At 40.4% G+C, this 18,187-nt stretch overlaps 1 protein-coding gene across 6 annotated transcripts in view; it reads left to right on the forward strand.

Annotated features, from left to right (window-relative positions):
* Window positions 1-291: 291 nt before the first annotated feature.
* The window catches only part of PTPN13 (protein tyrosine phosphatase non-receptor type 13), a 127,730-nt gene continuing 109,834 nt past the window's right edge, over window positions 292-18,187 (forward strand). For 5 of the 6 annotated variants that reach the window (XM_075034171.1, XM_075034191.1, XM_075034200.1 and 2 more), the window contains exon 1: window positions 603-791. The gene's annotated coding sequence lies outside the window, so the exon portion shown is untranslated. Of the gene's footprint in view, window positions 446-602; window positions 792-18,187 lie in introns of those variants that run through there. The other variant, XM_075034182.1, reaches the window with a different exon arrangement.

Genomic DNA, 18,187 nt, shown 5'->3' on the forward strand with positions numbered 1-18,187 from the left:
CTCCGAAAGGACAGAGAACCAAGAGCGCCAGTAGGAGCGCCAAGGCCTGGGAGCAGCCAGACGGAACATCACCCGCGAGAAGAACCGCCTTGGGGGCCAAGGACCCGTTGCCGCTACCAAGCGCAGCAGCTTACCCGCAAGAAAGTCAATTCTCAAGTTACCTCCGAGCTCCGGCCGGACGCGGAGGGCGGGAAGGGGCCAGGGCCGGGGCCGGGGCCGGGGCCGGGCCGGGCCGGGCGCTGAGGGAGAGGGCGTGGCCGGGCCTGTGTCAGCAGCTTCCCCGCCGCCTCGGGGGCGCGAGGGAGGGAGCGGTCGTCGGGGGCGGAGGGCGGCTGCGCGGCCGCCTCCCCGCGCTGCTGGCGGCCCTGAGGGGGCAGCGGCGGCGGAGCGGCGTGGAGCGGAGCGGGCAGCGGGAGGGCCGGGCCAGCGGGGCCGGGCGGCCGCGGTGGGTACCCGAGCCCGCTAGCCGGGTCGGAGGGGCGGCTGCTGGCGGCGGGCCGGCCGCGCGTAGGGGGAGGGAGGGAGGGAGGGAGGGAGGGAAGGAGGCGAGCCGCGGGGCGGGGAGCGCCGCCGCTCCCGCCCTCTCCGCGCCGTGCGGGAGCGGGGCGCCGGGGCCGGCGGCCGGCGCGGGAGGAGATGCTGCTGCTCCGCTCTGACTCCGTCCCCGCGCTCCCTTTCAGGCGCCGACCACAACCTTACGCCAGCGCTGCTGAGGGGGAGAGCGAAGCTCCGGATTCCTCCTGGGCTCCATCACCGCCCTGCCTGCGCGAACGGCGTCTCTAGACCGGCCGGTAGGTCCGCGGCTCCCCGGGCCGCTCGTCGCTGCGCGCCGGGGAGCCCTTTTCGCGACCGCGCTGGAGGTGCGCGGCCCTCGGGGGGCCGGGGGGAAGGGGAGTCCCGCGGGCGGCCGGCCGACCGACCGCTTACTGGGGCGGCCCCTCCGTCGCGGGGCGGCTTCGCTCCTCGCGGCGTGGCGGGGGAGCCGGCGGGGCCGGGTGAGGGGCGGCCCCCGCGGCGAGGGGTCGGGCTGCGGAGGGGAGGGAGGGCGGTGGGCCCGGCGGGGTGAAGCGCCGGGCCGGCGGCTGTGCGGTGCTAGCGCAGGGTGGCAGCCCTGGCCGCGCAGCGCCGCGGAGCGTGGGAGGAGGGAAGGAAAGGCTGCACAAAGCGCGGCGGGTGGTGGTGGCTCTCCCCTTGGACTTCCTGCCCGGGTCGCCTTGGGGATTGAAGTGGGCTTTCAGTAACAGCGGTGCAGGCCAGGGGGTTTGCGCCTGCCGGCGGCGAACGGCTCGGTTTTGCTCACGCGAACCAGGTAAAGCAAACCACCCCCCCCCCCCCCCCCCCCCAGCTTCTTAACAGAGGGAAACTTTTTGCCTTATTAACGTTTTTGGAGGAACAGAAGTGAAGTATAAATCTGTTGGGCGGTGATGAGAAATAGCGTAGGTTTCATTGGCTTTTTATCTCCTAGCAATCGACACCTCCGCAGACCGCAGGATAATCTCTCTCATATTCTAGATTGTGTCATTCTCTTTAAATTGCATGTTTAAAACAACAAAGGCAGTGACTTCATAGGGAACCGCCAGGAGCTGCTCTGTACCCCTCCTGTTTATTGGGGAAACATTTGGGAACCGGTTTGGTTTTGTAGGTGGGATCACAAGTAAATGTAGGACATGAAAACTGTAAGGGTGGTTGCAGGTAATCTCTGTCTAGCCATCTTATTAAGGTGTGAGTTTTGGAGAAGGGAATATGAAAGTCTTTGCATGTGGAACTAGCTGGGGCAGTAACCGTGATCAGTTCATGAAGCCTTTTCAGTGGGAAGAGAACATGTTTTATGAAACTGTACCATGAAACTGGGTCAGAATATGCAGACTTTCTCCTGGGGGCTGAACCTCATGTGAGAAAGCTGTCATTGAATACATATGTACCTAGGTGTCTTGACTCCCGGGTCATTCGTTTGGGCACAGGCTAGTGAAGTGACGACATTTAATACCTAAACTAATGACTCCAGAGCAGGACTGCTTTCTCTGTTCAAATTATGTATCAGGCCTCTGACTGATACTCTGCCTGTACAAGTCTGGCTTTGGATGACCAGAATTATGTTTTAAAGACATTTCTGCAAGAGTTAGAATCAACCAGGATGCAGATACAAATAGGAAACCTGCTTAAATAGTTTCGTTCTTGTGCAAGAAATACTGATGAGGAAAGAGTAAATCTAGTCTTAGAATCTTTGGTACAGCAGTTACAACAGAATTTGCTGCCACTGCTAGTGCTATCAAACTTACCTATCTGTTCAGCTTTCACACTGGGCACGTGTATTTCATTCATACGGAGTGTCTTTTTTTTATCTGCCAACAAGCACGTCTTTCCATAAACGGTTTTTAAATGTAAGCAGTAATTTGAAGAAAGAATGATAACAAGAGATAGAAAAACCTACAGCCTAACTTTTAAAAATATTTTATTACTTGTTTTTAACCTAACAATCCTGTCTGATGACTGGAAAAGCACATAATATCTATTTCTCCCATAATGGAACTTTTTCTTTTGCTGTTGCACGTTGAGGTTTTGTATTGATTTTTCTTTTTCCCTATTCAGAGTGTGATTTTTTTTTTTTTCTTCTCTTAAGTTAAAGGTGCAGTAGAAGTAGACACTTTTGAATATACCAGATGTAAAAGGAGACAGGCTGTACCACAGGGCGTTGTTATAACAGCTTAATTTAAAAAAGTTCTCTTCATTCTGTGACTGTTGAGTGGAGTTGAAGGCCATGAGAGCCACAGACTTGAGGACACTTGAGTGGTTGGGGGAGCATGCATGAAACAAGGAAGTATCTGTGGGAGGATGGGCTGGATGTTAAGGGATAAGTGAGTGCACAGCACGTATTTTCACCAGGATAACAGATTGTATAAAGAGGATGGGATCCAGTAGTCTTTTTGCAGCTTCACGGGCCTTTGAAAATAACAATGGGCTGCGATATGGATGAGTGGTAAATGAAGACTGTAACTGGTCATCTTGAGCCTGTGATAACTTGTGCATAGCATTGTCATTTTGGATGCCTTGAAGGGAAGTAGTGAAGAAGCCTAGGAAAGGGAGGAGATTGTATTCCTGCAGGTGAGAAGTTACCAAGGCACAAATGTTGTGTTTGCTTGTTCCAGCGGGAAGGAAGGTGTTGTGTTCTTTGGTTTTTTTCCTTTATGGTGGGATCTTTTCAGCCGTGTGGCTCTTATAGGGTAGGTATCACAGTGAAGGACTGCAAGTTAAAATGCAGTCTTTTATCTGTTTACTTTTTAAAGAGTACAGCAAAGCAAATATTTTCACTTTTACATGTGGGACAGAAATTATTCGGCACATAGCTATTTTCCTCCCAACTGAATGCAGGTATGAACAATAATAATTAGCAGTTGTATAGTACAATAAATCTTCAAAGTGCCTTCACATCTTAATCAGCAAACCTTAATAGCATGCTATTCCTGCAAGAGAGGTAAGTAATTAGACAGATAAAATGAGACTGGGCAGACTCTTAGATGGAGTTTATTGTTGAAGTGCCAGTCAGTTGGACAAAGCTCTTCTTTATCACTGAAGTCTCTGAATACTGCTGTACATTAAATGGCTTCAAGTATTTATGTGTTGAAATACATGACAATATGGCCCAGAGGGCCTGGTTAATATAGACATCCTCTTGTTCCAAGTCCTTTGTAGTTAAGGAGACCTTACACTCAAGAGTCTCTCTAGTGGTTGTTCCAGAGCACCTGTCAAGACTTCGTAACTTGAACAAGAGTAAGGTCAGCTCTTTAAGGGGAATTATTTTCTTTTGAAGAGCTTTCCAGTTTACTCATGTGACAAGCCAAGAACCTTTTAGTCTGTTGATGATACTGGTAAAACTCAAAGTGATTTTGCCAGGGGTCTGTTCAACCTAAGAACATATAAGTATTGATCTGGCTGTTGTATTTTGGACATTTGAGAGGGAGTGTTGGTTAGCAGCCCAATGCTCTGTCAGTCACTTTTTTTTTTTCTCTGCTTACAGAAAAACTGGCTGGAATTTTACTGTTTTAAAATGAGCTAGTCAGTGAGACAAAGAGACTGAAAAGCAAGTCTTGGGGTAGTGTGTCATGGTGCAGAAAATATTTGTAAGCAATTGCCCTAAGCTGTTGCTTACCATGGGACAAGCATGGACGGAAAGCTATGAATACCAGAGTAAGTTAATGTTGTATGTCGCCAGTTAACTATTAATGAAATCTGTGCATCTGTAAAGAAGGGTGGAACTTCTGAAAGAAGTGTTTCCCAGCCCCACCTCCTCCTGAAGTGTAGAGAAGGAAGCTGGCATTTACAGATGGGAAGGGCAGAAGAAGACTCTTTGGTGCCGTTTTTATTTTGTCCGGGCTTCTCTTTCTCCTATCCCAGTTAAATACATGGTGAGCAACTAGGCATATTCTTTGTGCATCATTATCTATTAAAATGCTTTCATAAAAGGCAATGAATTGAGTAGGCTGCCTTGGGACAATGATATGCCTTGTGAATTTGAAATCCAATTGCCAGGATAGAGATCTGCTCTAGTTAGCTTATGAAACTCCGTAGGAAGAATAACAGAGGTGAGAAGGCTTTGTTCTCAGGGTTTCATCTGTTGTTCTTTATCTTTTATGTGTAAATTTAATATGCCACAGAAATGTCTGCAAGTAATATGTCAAGAATTAAAGGAGACCTAGTATTAAAACTGCTGATTTTCAATTGCTGGTATTTATAGGGAATACTGTAGTTTTGCAGGACATTGATGTAGATGTAGTTTTTGTAGATGACAGGGTAATGTCAGATTTAGGTCTAGGCATTGTGTCAGCTCATTGTTCCTGCTTCAAACAGTCTGTTGTTAAATTAGATGAGATGGGGCACTTGGAAAAGAGAGGGAAGCTTTATCTCCCATTTCATAGCTAGCAGTAAAGCACAGGGAGAAGAATTAACCGACCTAAAAATGATGAAAATTTAAGTGCACAAGTTTGGAATTGAACAGAAACCTTTTCATGACCTAATCCAACACTGTCAAAAACCACATCACTTTTTTCATCTCAGAGACTACTGAAAATACTTTGGATTTCTGTGTGCTTCTACTCTGTCAGAGGAAGGATATGCTTTTCTGGGGTGTTCTCCCAACTCTGGATAAAGAATTTTTTTGTTTGTTTGTTTCTTGAAAACTGTCTTAGTGGAAAATGTTTGTCTGTATCTGTGGGAGGGATATGGGAGGGAATATCCTATAGAGCTTGCTGAAATTCTTGAAAGTGAATCTGAAAATGGTTTTCATATGGTATTGACATCTTCTCTAACCGAGTATTTGTATCTAGTGTAGGTACTTGATTTCAGGCACATGTGCAGAGAAGTACCTCAGAAGTGGCATATCTGAAGTCTGTTTTACTTAGAAAAAAAAATAATCTTAAGCTAAAACACTATTTGGGTGACTTTTCTTGAACAGTGTCGTTGTAGGTGATTTATATTTGTGCTGTAAGCTTTAAATTGATGCTAAGTTTAATAGGAAACACTTCTGTTTAACTCTCTTTCTCGAGTAAGAGAACTTAAACTGAGTCTTTTTCCCATCAGACCTTTCCCTGAAATTCAATTTTGTTTGTTGCTCTATAATTTGTCAATGGGAGAAAAATGTTAGATCATACAAATTCCTCATGTTTTGAAGGTATAATGTGCTTTTCATCATAGTGAATGCTAGACTCTTACTCGATAAATCAGTGCAAATACCAGGTTCTCCTGTATTTCATATCTACTATCACAAAAGCTGAAAAAGCTGTTTTGACTACATCTATATATGTGTGTAGGTGCAGCTGATGTTCTCTAGCAGCCAGATGACAGTAGTCTTCCTAGTAGGTTCCAGGATGTCCTTGTGTGTTGGAATCTTACCACCACTACTGTGTGCTGTATAAAACTAATGATACTAGTTCATTGCAATAATGTAGTTATGCCAATGTATTGGAAATTGTTGCACTTTCTGTTGACTTCAATGCTATTTTAGAATCAACATTGAAAGGTATAAAGTTGTTAATGTAAATAATATTTACAGTAAAGTTGCATGCTTGGAGATGTAAGCTTCTGAGTCTCATGTCCATTCTGTAGTCTGTCTTCATTTTTATTCATGTAATAGCTAGTGTTGCACTTGCTCAGCAGACCCTCAAAATCTGTTGCAGAAAAAACCCAAGGAACTGAGTGCAAAGGTTTTCTAAGTTATTACTGAGTACAGACAGAACATGGCTTATCTCATTATCTCAAGGGTTATAGACACTCTTGTTTGCAGCTCCCTGTTTGGGCAGGGGAATTGGTTCCCAGTGATTAATTTTATGTTTCGGATGAGGATTTTTTCCTTTTTAATATGAATATCTTTAGCATCTTAATAGTGTGTATAGATTGGCTACTGTATTTTCAGGTTTTCATATAGACATGAGTGGCTACAAGGAGGGCATAAAAAACCCCCAATAAACCTATGACGTTGGTGGTTCCAGGGCTTTCTTAGGGTCACCAGGGAAAGGTAATAGGACTTGACTTGTAAAGCCATGTCTGCTGTGCAGCAGGTATTCAGAGACCCTGTAGGACATTGCTACTGAAATATTAACTACAAAATTTCCAACTTATAAGCAGCCTTACTTGCTGTTAAATGTTTTCCATCTTTCTTGATAGGACTGTTGACTTTTTCTGCTAACTGCTTCTACATATTGTAATTTTAAAAGATTAAATGAACTAAAGAGGGGGCTAAATTAGAGTTTGAAACTTAAACTGTTAGAAATACTTGTGCTTCCTAGCAAAGTCGTGCCTGGTTTAAATGATGTAAGATTTGGGCTCGCATATTGCCTTAAGTAATACAGGCATGAAAAATGGAATATTTAGATTTTTATCCATGTCATACAGAGATAGTTAGATTTTATTTAAATTTTCTACCCAGCTTGCTCATCAGAGTATCAGTACTATAAAAAATCTTGCTGATTCTTCTTCTCTTGTCACAATTCATCAAGTGCAACAGTATATTATTACTGATTTTACCCATTTCCCTACACATAATTTAGTGTTTCAACAAAGAGGAAAGTTAGAAGGGAAAGGGAGCAGACGTTTTGCCTTTTAGTAACTTTACTGTAAAATCAGTAAGTGGAAAATCCCTTCCTAATGCTTAGGATTATGGTCAGTGAAATAATAGCTCGCTTTTCCCAAGTCAATGCAAAGCTGTATTTGCCTTTAATGAATTAACTTGGGAGTTTGAATCCCAGGCAAGTAAATGGTCAGTACAGTGGTACAATTGCTACTTTTATTCTTTAATTTTTAATGTCAATGAGTAACAGCCCACATGTTATTTTGAGAGACGTCTCTGTAGTATACGTCTCTGACTTGACAATTGCGTGGTTAGGTTTATGTAGAGTTATCCCTCCAGTAGCCTAATTAAAGACTATATATAACTTCCTTTAATGGTATGTTTCAACAGGTGATAAATACTGTTTTCTCCTTCAGAGGTTTTGTTATGGTATTTCTTTCAAGTGTTCTAGTAAGTTTTAACTATTTTTCAATGAGGTGCATTTTTTGTTTGTTCTTCTGAAGCCAGTTTGCTTTCATCTTCTGTAAGTCTCAAAATTGGACTTCTTCACACTAATTTGACTTACAGGAAATAAGGGAGTGCTGCCTGTATGCATGTATTAATTAGAGATTTATTTGTCAATAAGCGTTCTCTGCACTTTTCAGTAAAGGGTTTATCATCTCAGGTAGGTTTTTAGGAGGAAACAGATTCTGTCCAGCCTTCATAGACTCTTGTCTTCTAGAGTTCTTGTCTATTTTCAGTCATCTTTTCTCTGTTCTTAGACCAGTGCCCTGCACTTGAAGGAATTTCCTCTTAACCATTTGAAGGAGAGCTTCAGAAACACTTGCAGGAAAAGCCAGCTTATTGATTAGTGTTAGGAAATCTATACAAGGAGTAGCAGAAAAAAATGATAACACATCTAATGAGTCCTCTTGAAATATTAAAAAAAAAAATGTTGCAATCTAGGGAAAATTAAGATTTTAATGATGTTTTTCCATAACAGTAACTTTGACATTTGTGCATGCTGGTGTTTGGCATCTGAATTGATACACCCTGAAGAGCAATGAGAATCTCCCTGCTAACTTCACTGGAAATTTGAGTAGGTTGCAAGTGGAATACAAACACTGTTGACATCCTTATTGTAACATTACAATAGATAATGCAGTATATATCTGTATGTCGGTAAACTGAGAAAAAGTGTTCTCATGGAAGCAGCAGTTGTGAAATGTTAAATGGCTTGTGTCTGAAAAAGGAAGAAATTATTTAACAAGCTAGCTAGAATATACTTGTACAGTACCTGGAAGATTTCAACCTAGAAGGCCTAGCTTGTGAAAGCAGTGTTAGAAAACCAGTATTTTTTGGTAGTGCACACAGTTTAAAAAAGGAAGGTGGGGAAAAGAAGGAAAAGAGGTGGGGGGGAAAGGGTGGGTTCATTCAAGGTGTGCTGGGGCACATTCAGTTCCCTTTAGTCCAGGTTTATGGGCCTTACTGGAATGTTCCTACCATCTCATGTGGTGGTGGTGGAGGCTGCTGTGAGCTGAGGTTTCTCCCTGATAAATGTTGGGATGAGTTTTCAGACCTTTGAACTTGCAAGTACTTCGGGGTCTCCCAGCTTAGTGGTCATGTTTAAGGCCTTCGAGGGTTAATAGTTATCTGATGTGTGGTGTGATTTGTTTGTTTGTTTTCTTGGTTTTTTGTAGTTTTTTTTAGAACTGTTGGTCTTCATCCCTTTTTATTTGTAAGGTTGTTCAAGCTCCAAAAATCAGAAAACTGCCTGGGAAGTCCATTATAATGATCCATTTAATAAGAATTGCAGGAAATAGATGCTGCAAGTTTTTGAGGAAACCCCAAAACATTAGACTTATGTTTCTTTCAAGAGGTTTCTTCTGATGCTATTTATTTGGCAAATGTACATGCTCAGCAAAACAAGCTAATTCCCAAGAACCTTAAATTTTGTATAGCTTAATTTTTCAGTATGTCCTGTCATTGCAATCCCTGGAATGACCTTAATGAAGAATTTAAAGATTATCTGATTATAAAGATTTGCTAGCTGGCAGTGATGAATGTTTGTTTCATCAGCTATATAGACTCATTTATTGAGTGGCTTTGCAGTTAGGTTATCACATGTGTGGAACAGCCAAATCAGCCTGGAGCTTTAAGCACATGGGCTAATGTGTAGAACTGAATCACTGAAATAGCTTTGCAAAGCTCCTTTATGTTAAATTAAAATGTGTGTGCTCACGATGATTATTACAAGACTGGTGTTTCAGGAGAGTGTGATACATTTTAAAAATTAACTGTTTTTTTTCTTCTTGTTTGTTTTCGGTAGTTTTTGATACCATTGTATCATGTTAGCAATAGTGTTTGCTTTAATCTGTTGTCAAAAGTTCCAGCAAGAGCAGTTTTCTCCCTTTTTCATTGCTCCCTGATACAGTTCTATCCTCTGTGAATTTGAGGAATATGGTATGTAAAGGAAGAAAACCTGAAGCCTACTTTTTGTTGTTTTGTCACAAAATACTAAGGAAAAGCTGAAAAAGGTTTTAATTATAATTTTGTAATTTTATTTGCATGCATTGTCTTCAGAATAGAAAACATTTTATATGCTGGAAGATTGTTTGGATTGTCAGTTACTGTGGTGGTAGTGCACACAGCAAAGGTTGGTGGAAGAAAACATTTTCTGTTATTTTTGGTAGCTGCGAACATTTACTACTGAGTGGCTGGTAAAAGTCAGGTGACCGTGAGGCATTACAGAGTCCTTCAAGACCCTTAGCATGTTCTTCTCTAGTGAAATTTGAGAAGGTAGGTTACTGTCTTTACAGCAAACAAAAGAAAATACTCTTAGTGAACTGCTTAATTACAGCTGTCTTATTGGAACAAAATTTCATGTGGAGTAAAAGTGTAAATATGTTCAGAAAGAGATTAGAGAAATTAACAGAACAGAGACCATTAGTGACTATTAGATTTGACTATGCAGCTCTAACCTTTAGCTGAGGAACTCGATAAACTGGTGATTGCCAGGGAAGGGTGATGGGAGAGGTGGTCTGATCCAGTATAGTACTTCCTTTATTGGACATTGCTTAGGCTTCTAAATACCAAAAGAAACAGGAAGCTCCTCCAAACTGAAAACTACTTTAACCTTTTTTTTTAAAAATCTCAATGAGAAATCTTCTGTGATCTGCCTTTGAAGCTTGTGTGTGTCCATATTGGCTGACTTGCTATTCAGAGAAGAACGCTAGGAATTGAAGGAATCCAAACACTGGGAACTGCTGTGCTGTCCATGGAAGTCTGCATTACAGCAGCGTGTTGGTTGCAGTTAGGTCAGTGCTCTGGATTAGAGGCATCAGCAGTGGTCATGGCTGTACCTGAAAGATGGGAGAAGTTTCCACCTAGCTTGAAGAAATATAAACTGGATGTTGAGCTGTCTGGTTCAAGCTGAAGTTCCTTGCTTGTTTTTTCATCCTTTCTGTCATGGAATCCTTGTCTCTTTTCTTCAGACTCCTTAAGGAGGGATTAAATGATGGATAGTCAAGTAATCAAGGGAGTTAATTTTCACGCATACAACTCTAGAGTAAAAATAGTTGCTCAGGAAGAGAGGACAAAAAGACAGGAACATCTTGGTGATATAAGTTTCGGTTGCAGTATTAGTTATTTAAGAGGAAAGTGAAAATATACTACTTGATGAAATAATAAAATAGATTATATAAGTAATTTTCATTTTAAATGGTATCACATGAAAAGCACAACAAACAACTTGTGGAGACATAAATAATTTCTTTACAGATGAGAAACATGTTACTTAAGAACTGAAGGGCATTCTGCAATGATAAAAGGCATTCTTTTTGTTCTTGCTTGCCTCAATATCAAATTCTTGTTCTCTGTTGATACTAGTGCATGTGCTGTTTTGTTGTGTGTGCTCTTTGGCCTTGCATGCTGAAATAAGCATAGACTAGTCAAAAAGAGCATTTTTCAGTGCAAACCCTTTAGTTTTGTGATATTGTCAGAGACTGACGGAATTTGTGTCGTTCAGTACTGGAATCAGCAAATTGCATTTAACATGGTATGTGGAAATTTCCCTGGTGCTTGCATAGTGCAGAATATAGTTTGCAATATTATAGAAGATATTTTCATGCTTGACATGAACTGAACTGTTTGATATATGCATTAATTCTTACTGATTCTGTCCCACCCATTGCCTTTGCTTTGAGAATATTAAAGAACTGAAGATCACAGAATCTAACTTTTCACTGTAATATGAACTGCTGTTTGGGAAGTTGTCTGATGATGCAAAATCTGTTTGTTCTGCTTCCCTCTCCAGTGGTTTTGGAGAAGTGGAATAGAAACTATTGCCTGTCTAGACTTTAATACATCATATATAAATTTACTTTTTATGTAGATAACATTTGTTTCAAGGCTTATGATGTATTTTTAATGATAGGCTATGTGCCAGTTTTTTAACTGTTTTTTAACCAAAACCAAACAAACAAAACCCCCAAACAACACAACTGTTGTGCCAAGAAGTAATATGCATCTAATAAGAGCAATTGCTTTTTATAATAAGTTTTGGAACTCCAAGGTATACTGTCTTTAAACTGTTTTCTAATAATTTGTGGAACTCAGATTTTTCTGTACGGCAAAAGCTCTAATTAGTGACCACCAGGCTCTTTGATATAGAGCAATTGTAAATTGTGTATGACTTCTGGGTGGGGAAAGTTTGAGTTTCCTTGCCCTTCCTTTTTTTTCCTCCCATCTGTCAGTCGGAGAAACTGGGGGGGGGGGGGGGGAGGGAGAGTGGTTTATTGCCTGTTTGTTGGTGTAAAATAAAGGACGAAGTCTTACAACCACTTTTACAGAAGTCTGATTATTGTGGAAGAAGATCACTAAAAAATTCACGAGGTAGCTCATCAGCATGATAAAAGGCAAAGGCTGTCCTCAGTTAATTTTTTTGCCAAAACTCAACATTTTAATCTGTGCATCTGTACTTTTTAAAATGCAGCCTGTGAATGGTTCTATGCATTTATTTCTCCCTAAGTGACTAGGGTAATATTCAGCTTCTAGGTAAGTGGATGAAAAATAGCCAGTAGTGTAAACCAAATCATAAAAATACTCAAAACAATTATTTGAAGGGAAAATATTTTTCTTCTGTAATTGATTAGTAATGGTCCATGGGATGCCTTAGGTTTGCCAGCAAGACTTGGCATCTATAATGACTTTTTAATTTATTATTTTTATGTGAAAGTTTCCGATGCCCTAACTGCTACTTTGTAAGTTGGGTATTTCTTCCTTGGCTAAAACAGTATGTGTATGCTTTTGTGCAAGCACACTTTCTTTCTGTTCTTCTCTCTTGACTGTCTGATGAAGTCCTGGTTCTGGCTTCTGTGCTTCTGCACAGTGAGGAATCTATGGGTTATTACCACTGTGGACTGAGAAGATACTACATTATCCTGTATTTGAGATTTAAATCTCAAGGCTGTAAAATTTTGTATCTTCCCTCCCTGTTTTTTTCCTCCCCACCTCCTTTCATTAATGTCAAATTGGGTGTTTCTGTAAGTAGTGAACACTTGATACTTCTCACTGATTATTGGATAAGTGCATGCAGCTTGAGGTAAACTAATACAACTGGTCCAGTTTGATAAACTATCATTCAATTTCTATATTTTATAAGAAAAGTTTATAGGGAATGCATGGTAGCGAGACAACTTATATCAAAATTAAAAATGTTTTAAAAATATTGATAAAGCATTCTAAAGTTTTGAAATCTGTTTCAGACTACTGCCCAGTGCTTTTTTTAAAGCCTTACATTTATGAATTTTCTACATGTTGTATCAATGAATGATCTCTTTCACTTCTTTTTCAAAGTGTTTATTTAGGAATGAAAGGTGGAAATAGGAGTTGAAGAGCTTCAGCCCATCTTTTTTTCTCGCACAGAAATTTGAATTTTTTTCCCTAAAAGCAGAACTTTCTATTAGAAGTTTATGCCATTTGTATACTGAAATTGCAAATAATATTTTTATATAACATATCAATTTTTTTAAATTTGCAAGACTAAAATTGAAATACTATATTCAGGACTGGAAGAAAATTTGGATTGTTGTAAAAGTTCTAGCCATGCATAGAAGGGGTGAAAGTTGGTATGTTGTATACAGACCATATTGTATAAGACTTGAGCTCTTAGGTTTTGGAGGGATGAAAATTTGTGTGTGTGAGTGGTTCTGTTTATTTTATGTGGTACTAGTTAGTGTTTTCTTGGGTCTCCATGAAATGAGTTACAGGGTTAAGTTGCTGTACATTGAATTATCAAATTGAATGAGAAGGTGGCAAAATTTGTTGCATTTTTGAACTGGTCTAACTCCCTGTGGTCCAGCTGCATCAATAAAAGATTCAAGCGCTGTTATATTATCCTTCTATTCTCCTTTCACTTAATCCGTCACTAGGGCAGTGGATTCAGAGGTTAATACAACCTTCTGCTTGGTTCCATTCTAATACAGCAAGTATAATTTGTACATGGGCATTATCTGCGTATGTCCTCCATCTGACCAGCTCTCCATTATTGTTCATAGGAATGTTCTTAGAAGAAAATGATGCTGTGACTTGCTTTCCTCTCACAGTTTCTAAGCCCGTAGAGGAAAAGTTTCTGCTAGTTTGTCCTTGTTATGCAGCCAAGGGTGTAATATGGCTCTTTATCCTGTAACTCTACTAATATGAATGTATTTATCATCCAGACAAAGCAAAACTTCCCTGAACTCTGTTTTTTGGCGACAGCAGGCTTGGCGTTATGTCCTGGGAGGAGGTGCTGCTATCTTGTTTTTCCTGTTTTTTTGGCAATGTCATCTTCTGTAGCTTGTTCTGTCCTGTAATCTCTCAAAGTACCAAAATATTATGGAGTGCAGATAATGATCAGATGGAGTCTTTGTCCATTCTAGTGTGTGAAGCTAAATCAAATCTGTTATATCATGGATTATCTCTCTGTCTTTACTATAGATCTGGCAGTCTGTTTTGTGTGGAAGGTCTAGTTAAGAGTTCTATAAATCACCCTTGCAGATTTTTCATGTTGCTGTCAAATGATATTGAAGCTTATGTTCTTTGTGGTGAGGGTCCTTGTTACACTCCGAATCCCATTCACTTTCTTGGCTCAGAAACCATAACCTTGGTAAGAATTTGAAGCTGGGCAGCAATAACAGGTAGATGAATCTCTTGTGAAAGAGAAATGGCATGTTTTCCCATCTAAAAGGAAAAGGACTAATAATCACATCACCTTTGAAGACAGCTAAGAGGTGGAGAATATCATGGCTGTAGGACTGAATAAATTATACATAGCTTCTGAATTTAAGATGAATCATAAATTGGGTGTGTGTTAGAAATTTTTTCAAGGGGCAGTATAGTCAATTTAACAATTGTTAAGTTGTAAACAGCATACTGAATCATGTGGTATATAATTACATATTTTTCTGAAATGCAGTGAACGGAGTGACAGCTGAGGGACTCTAGTTAACCGGTCAGGTTCTGATGAACTTGTATAATTTTGGTACAAAGCCATATGTGCTGTGTCAACTCATGTTTTGGAGCAAGATCATGATTTCCTAACCATAGGCATTCCAAGTCTTCAAGTGGCTTTGTCTGCTAATTAATCTGGAGCTAAAACCTCCTAATTGCAGGATTTAAACTAGACGGTATAAGCTGCTCGGGAAGGTTTTGGCCTCCATAAAGAGCTCATTTAAAAAGCAAGCATCCCTGACTAAAAAACTTCATGTTTTGTGTGGAATCTTTCAACTGATAGATATCTCTTGACATGCTGCTAAATTAGTTGGTGATAGTTGTCACATGAACTGTACTGTTCTCAATACTTGATCTATACCACATCTACAGAGTTGAGTGGAGCAGATGGGCAAACAGTAGGTAAATCTTGATATATGTTATCAGTTGCAGGAAACGGATCAACTATGAATGGTTGGATAAAGAAAGTCTGCCTTTAAAAAAAACAGTATTTATTCAATACCTGAAAGATGGTGGTGAGTAATGTGCTTAGAAACCCTGCTAAGGATAAATTTAACAGAGAACCTAAACAACTTGAGAGCCTGAAAAATACCCGAGTATGGAAACACCAGCAGCAGATAATTGAGAATTTGGGGAAATCCTATAATAACCTACTAGGGAATAATATCCTTCATATAAAGCTTGTCTTCCTTTTTCTGGGCAATGGGTCTTTTTCACAGCATGAAAGTATACGCTGCATGTTTTCTGTTCTTGGTCAGATTTTTAAGTGCCCTGCAAATTGGTTACTGCTTGGGAGTGTGCATGCAGAGAATACATACAACTTTAGTCTTAAATTAATTTCTGTATGCATGAGTATGGAAACAAGTGTGGAAAGAAGGTATCTGCAATCTGAGAGGACAAACGATTACCTTGGTTGTCATGGATTCTGTGCTTGGGACAAGCAGGTGTTAGGCAGAAAAAGGAATCGCCATGTTTGCACTGTGTGCATCTAACTCGGAGCTCAATTATCTTCCCTATTATCCAGTTGGGGTTTTTTTTTGTTATTGGTTTCACTGAATACTGTTGAATATAGTTCATGTCTGGACCTTACTGGTAGATCACCAAGTTACATTACATTGACAGATTCTCAGTTACTGGGTGAAAAAATGAGACATGTCCTGTTCAAGGACAATGTTAATGAATTTGCAACAGTCTGCTCCTCAGCTTAGCATCATTTCAGGAAGGGGAAACATCTTTTATGTCACTTGAACAGTAACTAAGTGCTTTCAAGAAGCAGCAGTTAAATAGGTTACTTTTTCTCTGGAAAGTTAGTTCCTTATGGAGAGAAGAACTTGCTGTGAAGCCTCTTATGAGGACAGGTGTATACACGGATGATGAATGCCATTGAAATGCTTCTCAGGAAATGGTTCTACTCTTTAAGACTCCTTAGCACTACACTTGCAGTAACATGCATGTAGAACAAAGAGCTGGTTTCTGGACAGATTGAGGTCTGTTGCTACAGTTGCAGCCCATCTGCTGGTATAAAATCTGTTTTTACAAATGGTTACAGAATCTTACTTTAAATCTGCCTTGGCCAAAACCTTTAATAGGCTTTAGAGACCCTCTAACAGGGCTTTCAGGTAGTTGATGTTGACTACTCAAAATAGATCAGTGTTCCTGCTCCTTTACAACTCTGTTTGTCCTTCAGGGTTTTTCTCCTGTCCTTCAGCAGAAACTTAAAACTAAGTGAATTGTTTGGTGTATATGAAGTAAACACATGCAGACAAATGCACATATGCATTATATATAGATGGTAACATAATAGGTGCATATGTATATGTACTTATATATGTGTGGGGACACACATGCTCTTTCTCGCATGGGTGTGCACTATAAAAAGCACATTCTTCCTGAAGGCTGACGTAAAGTTCAGAGAGCCAGGTACATAATCTCACTTGCCAGTGCTTCTCATTTCCTTAGAATCAGTGTGCCTTCATATGAGGAGAATGTTACAAGGCAGCAGTTTAACATTTGTTGTCTTTCTGATGGCTCTGTGTAGGAACAGTTGTTCATGAACAAGTCAAATCCAGCCAGCTGCCTGTTCACATCTCTGCTGTTCCCTCGGAGTGTACCTGTTTCCTGATCAGGTCTCAGTATGAGAATGGGGTATCATCAGATATCTCTGTTTTGGAGAGGTAGTTAACGTGAAGTTGGTTCTCACTTGGAAATGTATGAAGTTGCTTTATAAAGTTAGTCACTGATTCCCCTGCTTAAAATTTCTTTAGCATAAATCTTTGTACAGATTTTCACACCTCACAGGAGGACAATATATCATAGACCTTTTAAATTGTATTTTTTGACATATAAAAAGTATAAATCTCATGCCTTGTACTAGCATGTTTGAATAGAGAAAGGGTCTCTGAAAGCAAAATTACTTTTTTTTTTTTCCTGCTACAGAAGACTGAAGGAAAGGCAGTGCTCTTTGAATAAGACTTGATATTTGCTACTGTGCTTAAATTAGTGTTTTCTTCAACTTACAGAGAAGTAAAGCAAGGATCTCTCAGCTTATGCCTTGGTCCTAAAGATGCAGCTCTTCTTGTGTATAGAGTTCTTGACACCTGAAATGTAGGCCTATGTTCAGTCTTGTCTGTTTTTCAGGGTAGAAATTCAGACTTTCACAATAAGAATTAGTCATCACTTGTGTGAGTAATAGCTTTACTCCCAGACAGGTGGGTTTGCAGATAAGATATCCATGGTGTCATCTAGGTGCAGACCTCATAATGTTCTGTTCCTTCTGCTGTATCTCCCTTCTTTTCTTTTTTTCCAGAAAAGAACCAAAGAATCATAACTGTATAACTGTCTGGGCAGGCAGAACACTTTTTTTTTTCTGCTGCAAGTCCTGGGATTCTGTGGTGTTGCCTGTGTTGTAGAGCATATACAGTTACTTAAAGAAGTCTAAATTTCTAAAGAGTTGGGAATATTACTATCTTGAACATCGAAGACTGAAGAAACGCTGCATGATAGACCCTCCCGATGGATAGTGCCCTCAGGCATCCTGAAGTCTGAGAATATAATCACTTCTTCCCCCAGCTGTAGGGCTGCTTCAGAATTGTTCCTGACAGTTACCAGGAACTAAAACATCATTCAAGGTCATGGCTGAGGAGAATGGTATTATTCAGGAGATGGTTCATCTCCATCAGTAATTGTTTGGACTCTGATCAGCTGTTTTCACCAAAAGTTGTAAGCAGAAAACATCCGAGTGAGGATGTAGATCGACTTAGGGCATTGGGTAAGAAAGCCATTGGACTATTTGTAGCAACTGATTAGCTGAAGAGAACACTTGCTAGGTGGCAACTTCTAAATTAGTTGGGTTTTTTCATTTTCATAGCGAAAAAAAATACGTACAAGTGCAGCTTAGTAGAAATATTGGTAGGTGGGGTGATCCATGTGGGAGTTTGTTAGCTCTCATATAGCTAAATGTGTACTTAAATAAAAAAATCCTTGTGTTGTAGTAGTGCAGCTTCTTTGCCTCTATACACCTAAGGTAAAGCAGTGCTGGAGGAATCAGATGCAGATAGATGTAATTTTCAAGTTTGTTCTGTTACTTGGCCAGTTTTTCTTCTGTTGTCGGATACTGTTTCCTTCCCAGGCAGGACTTATGAAGTAGCTGTTAGTATG

The sequence above is a fragment of the Buteo buteo genome, chromosome 1 (genome assembly GCF_964188355.1).
Source record: "Buteo buteo chromosome 1, bButBut1.hap1.1, whole genome shotgun sequence".
Lineage (NCBI taxonomy): Eukaryota > Metazoa > Chordata > Aves > Accipitriformes > Accipitridae > Buteo > Buteo buteo.